This window comes from Morone saxatilis, unplaced genomic scaffold (genome assembly GCF_004916995.1).
Source record: "Morone saxatilis isolate NCDOM2014 unplaced genomic scaffold, NCSU_SB_2.0 Contig7, whole genome shotgun sequence".
Classification (NCBI taxonomy): domain Eukaryota; kingdom Metazoa; phylum Chordata; class Actinopteri; family Moronidae; genus Morone; species Morone saxatilis.
This window is the reverse complement of record NW_023340246.1, coordinates 9,918,270-9,924,846: the sequence shown is the minus strand read 5'-3', so window position 1 is coordinate 9,924,846 and position 6,577 is coordinate 9,918,270.

Sequence of the window (6,577 nt, the reverse complement as noted above, 5' to 3'; positions counted from 1 at the left end):
AGTGCTCATAAAATAAAATAAAAATCACTGAAAAAAATAGTTTAATCAATTTTCATCAATGTATTTAAGTCCAAAAGAAAGCTATGTAGTACCATATTTGGTCTATTGTACCAAGCATTTAAATGGCTTATCAGGACAAACTTTAGACCTTCTCTTGAAGCTATAGCACAGGATTTCCCTCACAACAGTCTTATCTGACATTTTCATTCTTTCAATACGGTAAGGATGGAATCTCCATTGCAACAGACAAAATACATTGTTGGATATGTTTTATGTTAAGGAAGGGAGTTGCTGTCAGTTCAGTTCCTCAGGCTGTCAAAATGTTATTAAAAGAAATGTTGTCTTCTTTCTGTCTGTGGCTTTACAGAGTCATTCCTTTTTAGGAGACTTTTTATGTCCAGTTCTTTCTTTGACTTTCTAATTAGCAGAAACAGTCAAACAGAGAAGAGCAGCTGAACAAATTGCAGTAGTGGCTCCCATTATGTAACACAAACCGAACGTCTTCTGACAGAGTTTGCAGTTTTGTTATTTTGAAGCTTATCTTTAAGACAAAAGGTGGAGAACTTATAAAGCAATGGACAAATACCAATAATCACCTAGACAAAACAATATATAGATGAACTAATGTCGTTATCACTACACAAAGAGAAGTATGCAAATCCAACCAAAGTTTTTGTGGTGTGTGTATGGAGTGATTTTTGGTATCTGTGAATGCCACATTATTTATGCATAAACATGGGAGTTGGCGCTGTTGTGTCGGTTTACAAGCATGAGAAGGATCAGGAGAGGAAAGGAACAAAGACAAAGAAAAGAGGATGCGAACAGAGTCATTTATCTGAGGATGAGCTAAAGTGTTTTGAAATTGTGTCAAAACCAGAACCAACAAAACCCTCCCACAGAGACCAATGGCAATCCAAACCTCCTAAGCAGCATGAAAAAGCTCAAAAGCACTGGCACAGGAGCGACTCCTGTCTTAGCATCCCAGGAAAAGTCCCCTCTACTGCTGGACAGGTGCTGCAGGTGTTTACATACTTCACAATTCCTGTGGGATTTGAAGATGAGAGACCATGAGTCTGCCATCTTTTAAAGCATATTTCTTAAAATAGTTAACAATCATAATTAGTTGAGTAGCCTACCAGGCAATCAGTGTTACTCTACTATTAAGATTTAACTGGTAAGACTCAGTTCAGTCAGACACTTGAAATCGACCATTTAAAGCAAGAAAGAATGTAATAAGGGAGAAATAATTGCTTTTAATAAACACATGCTTGAAGAATAAATCTTAGTGAAGGTGATAATATCAAAAGATTTAACATTAACATATAGAAAAATGTTGGGGTGATGAAAGCTGCAGCAGAAAACACTGGCGTGAGCGTTACAGCAGGCTAACGACTCAATAGCATTTAAAGTGGCAAAATTGTTGCCGCAAGAATTGGATTTGTGGATTTGTTTGAAGAAGATTTTTCAGTTTTGGCATCATGACTGTGCCGATCTTTGAGCAAACGCAGAGCCATAAAGTTCAAATGGTTAAGCTGTAATAGCTTCATAACTGCTCTTCTATTGGAGTATGAACTGCTTCACTAAAGAACAATCAAACAAACAGCAGTCAGTTTTACAAAACTATATAAACTTGTCCAGTTAGTGAGCTAACAAACTTTCTAACTGACAATTAGCAAGCTAGCTACCTCCAAGAACTATTTTCCCTCATCAATAACTATTTATTGAATAAAATGATGAACAAGCTGAGTAGCAGTTTACTTTGACACTGTCAAAATTGGTTGTGTGAGCTCTAATGGTGAGAAGGGTTAGTTAGCAGGTTTTGGGTGGCAATGCTGTTTCCCTGTATGAACATGATTGGACATTAATTGTCACCAACCTGATAGCCAGGCAGCTGATGACTGAGCTACTGAAGGTGAAGCATGAATGAAGCAGTCGAAGCCGATCAGCTAATGCAAATCGACTTTAATGCACTTCCTACACAATGCTCCTTTTTATTTCTTTTTGTAGCTTGGCTCCAAGTTTTAAAGCTGTACTCTAGATAATCTCAAGAGCAGCTAATTTTAGCGGTGCGTTGTGCCAAAATTTTGCATGCTGAACAGAGAAAATTAAAATCCCAAGTGAAACAGTGCTTGGATGCAGGAAATTGCATACATATATGAACACGAGTGAAACAACTGTGCATGAAAGACATGATGAAGATTGAAGGCATCCTGAGCCAAAACAAGTTTGGCTCTTAAATTTACTGCCTCTGTAGTTGTGAAACAGGGGTTTTATTAGTGTGTGTCTACTGACATATTACTGAGCCAATAGGGGGCTCTAGGGAAGAGATTGCATCATAACCATTGCAACTTTACCACAGTGAAATATAGGTAATTCCACGACACAACTCTGCCTGTAATGTATCTTTGTGTGCTTGTCTGTGCAAGAATACATGGGTACGAACACGTGTGCTAGATGTGTACGTGTGTGTGTGTACAGTCCCTGGGTCCTGCAATCCATAACAAGAATGCTCTACCTTGCCCTGGATTTGAACCCCCTACATCATGCCTTATTGTCTTCCACTTCTCTTTTGACACACACACACACACACACACACAGCTACACACACACACACGCACACGCACACCACACACACGCACACACACACACACACACACACACACACACACACACACACACACTAATCAGGGCTAGGCAGCCATTGTAAGAGGCAAAGGTCTGCAGGGCTGTTTGATAGCAGATTAGGCTGGCGTGTCAGACAAGGGCCCAGGCCACACAGCAGGCAGTCACATGCTGAATCTACACGCAGACAAACACACACCGATGCAGTCACAATCAAAAGGAGGGAAACATATGTGAATGCATGGGCACACTCTGAAAGAAACTCAACACAAACCATTAGAAGACAGACCTCTGAGGTTAACCCTGTTGCTGTAAGTGGCTAACAAAGTGGATAGTTGAATATGGCAGTAGCAGTACCAATTAAAAGAAAACAAAGCAGAATCTTAGACAAATAGAGCTCTGTTTTAAGAATCAAGCTGTGAAAACTGACTTGGTAGTTTCAGTCCAGAGGCATACAACTGCAGCACAACTTGTGAGGGGTTGGAATGTGGGGAACGTTATCAGTAAGTTTGGTAGCGGCTGGCATCAGTCATGACCAATCTTATCATCACCGCCTTTACTTCTCTGCAAAAGCTGTGCACTCTGCATTTCCTGATGAGAACAGTCTTCAGCACAGCTGCCACAAAAGCTTCTCCCAAGGGGATTCGATGTCCTTGTGCAGGAGGTGCAGAATCGACACAAGTAAACACACGCCGCCTTAAATTAAATTAACTTGGGAGGAGATAACGCTCTTGCTTACCCCAGTGTGGTGGTCCAAGGAGAACTGTTGCATTGTAGGAAACATTTCAGGGAAAAGCAATAGAGAACCAGTGGTACTGATGGTTGACCGTGACATTGGGACAACCACAAGGTGTTTATGACGCCTACAGAAGATAAACTCAATTTTTCACAAGACAACCTCATAAAAAGTGCAATAAATAAAAAAGTTATTCTTTAATTTAAAAGTACATCATATTCTCTATATCAAATCACCTGACATGTCATCCATAAGCTGGTTTTGTATTCTTTTTAAAAGAGTCTGATCATGTGCACGTTTCTGGATAAATCTATTATAATAGCATAAAACCACAGGTTTATTCTGTAAACCATTGGCCATGTGTTGCATCTCAGGCATGGTCCGAGCAGGTGGGAAGCACAAAATACACAAATGCTTGACATCAAAATTACACTGTGGTGCCTGATAATAACTGACACACCCCCACCGTGCCTGTCCTGACCGTCAAATTCAGGGCAAGTCAAGAAAAAACAAGCGCGTGGAGGTGAGAACACAGCTTGTTTGTGCATCCAGTAAAAACATTGCTTCACTAAAATCCTGGCTGCATGCCATCACAAAACGAGAGCTCCTAGTATCATCCATCTTTTGACAATAAAAGCCCAATTTGTAATTTAAATTCATGAATGCTAATTCCTCTGTTACTCTCGGAAAGACTTGCTGACTCAAACCTTTGACCCCTTGAAGCCATTTACATATTAAAACTCATTTGACTGTATGATGCACATGTGCTTATTTGTTATAGTTAAACCACAAAATGTAATAGTAATGGGTGAGATTTTACCATTGTTGAAAGAACGAATGAAGCAATAAAATCCCTAAGCAGAACTTAATTAATGAATTAATATTTTCCTTTTGTGATTATTTGCTTTTCGCTGGTTCCGGTGTGACCTCTTTTCGACAGAGGACGGAACATGAGCATAAAAAGAGAAACAATACGTTAGATTTGAGCATCAACCCATGAATGTGTTTACCATCCACCATCTGGAACAGTCCTCTCAGTCAACACTTTTCACACAGCCAGAGAATCATTCCACAGTTTAGATTAAACAACTTTATTGACAGAGGTAACAGACATTAGGGAAAAAAAACAAGTTAATGTGTGCTAATGTGCCGAGAAAACAGGATGATGAATGTGCTTTAGTTAAAACAGCAGAGGAGGATAATCAACACCGATCTCCAAGCGTTAATTGATTTAACCTTTATTTATCTGGGTGAGGTTTGCTTACACATACTGACATGTTGGTGCTGCCAGCTGGAAGCTACGATCCCAGTCATCCACTAAGCAGTTAGCTCGTCTACTCAGGCATATGATAGTTTAGTGCTGTGCTCGTTGGCACTCTGGCACTAGATATTCAGTGTTCACCTTCAGATTTCGGTCACTAAAAAGGGATTATATGAGTTAAGATCAGCTCGTCTACTCAGACATATGATAGTTTAGTGCTGTGCTCGTCGGCACTCTGGCACTAGATATTGAGTGTTCACCTTCAGATTTCGGTCACTGAAAAGGGATTATATGAGTTAAGATCGCATCTTAGATGGGAATTTGATTTTTCCTTATTAAATTTTGTTTAATAATACATCACTATTTGCATTGTACTATTTTATTAAAAGCCTTGCCTCTCCAATGATAAGCAAACAAAAATAAGAAATGCATCTGGATCCATATTTTCCTATCAGTCATCCTAGAATAAGTTTCACAACAGTTGCATCAGGATCAAGAAATGGGGCCATGGTTGTAAAATGTATGTCTAGTGAGTACAACACATGTCCCTGGAAAGAACAATTCTTCCTTTCAATCGATGTGTGGTCAAGAGAAGGGACCCCACAAAGAATATGAAAGCGAACTATTGCTGCCACTGTGCACAAGAGAGAAAGCAGTAATATAACATTTGTGTCCAAGACAATGACCTCTGTCTGACCTCTTTGATACTACACCCTTTATCTCACGCAAACACACACACACACCGACACACATGGACTGGTGGTGTTGCTGATGTTGGCACATTTGTGCTCTGGGACAAGAGCTGCTTCATTGGCACTGATTACCGCTTTATCCTTCCCCTGCAAACACCAGCCAACATCACCCTGCATACCAATGGAATACACCAACCAGAGAGAGATAAAGAGACAGAGGGGGATGGAATGAAGAACGAATGAAAGATGACAGGAAAAAGGGTAGACACCGGGAAGAGAGCATGCCTGGGCAATATGGCAAAACATTTTACGACAATCGTTTGTCATAAGTAGTCCAGATGATATGTCACAATGTAAATCAAAGTCATCCTTCAAGCTTAAATAGTAGTTGATTCAGAGTGGAATAAATTACGAAAATTAACCTAAATGTTAAATCTTGTTAGTTTAAATCCAGAGTGTGAGAGAAATGTTTGTGGTCAAGGAGCTCATATCAATTACCTTCATCAGTTTGAATCCCTCACTTTAACCGTGCATAGAGCTATCACCACAGTGTCTGTTTTTTCATTACATATAGGATCTCTTTCATGTTGAACCTTAAGCAATTAATGTACCATCACACCATAACATCTTTTTGCCTTTTATCCACTATGCCCTTTTCTTTCTCTCCACCACACATGCAGACCTCCTTACTCACCATCCTCCAAACATATACACAATTACATTACCCACACATACCATACCTAATCTAAACTATTTTATACTCCTGGACTCCTATCATATAACTGTTTTTATGTTATTGTATCTCTGTCCATGATGTCTTCTTATCTCCCCTCTCCGTCTTTTTTTGTCACGCTATTTCACAAATAAAAAAAGGAAGAAGAAATAACAAACTCTTTCACTTAAAGCCCTCCTCCATTCAAAAATGTTTTCTTCTTGTGCCTACAGTTGATTGTTTGCAGAATGATATGTATGTATGTATATGTATGTTGAGAGTTTCACACTAGAAGGATGTCCAGTATGCAAAGTGTGATGTAGAAACTTGACGCCACCAGTGCACATACACTGAAAATTGACTTAACAGTGAAGTAGGAGACATTTTGTGTCCAGCAGGAAAACTTTAAAAATTAACAACATTTGCATATTCAGAGATTCTGGAATTTTTAATGCAGTAGAAAGAGTAAATTCTTTTTAAGGATTTGAATGAGGAAATTATACTTTTTGCAGATAAAACATATCAGATACACATTATTGTTCCAAGCAGAGTAT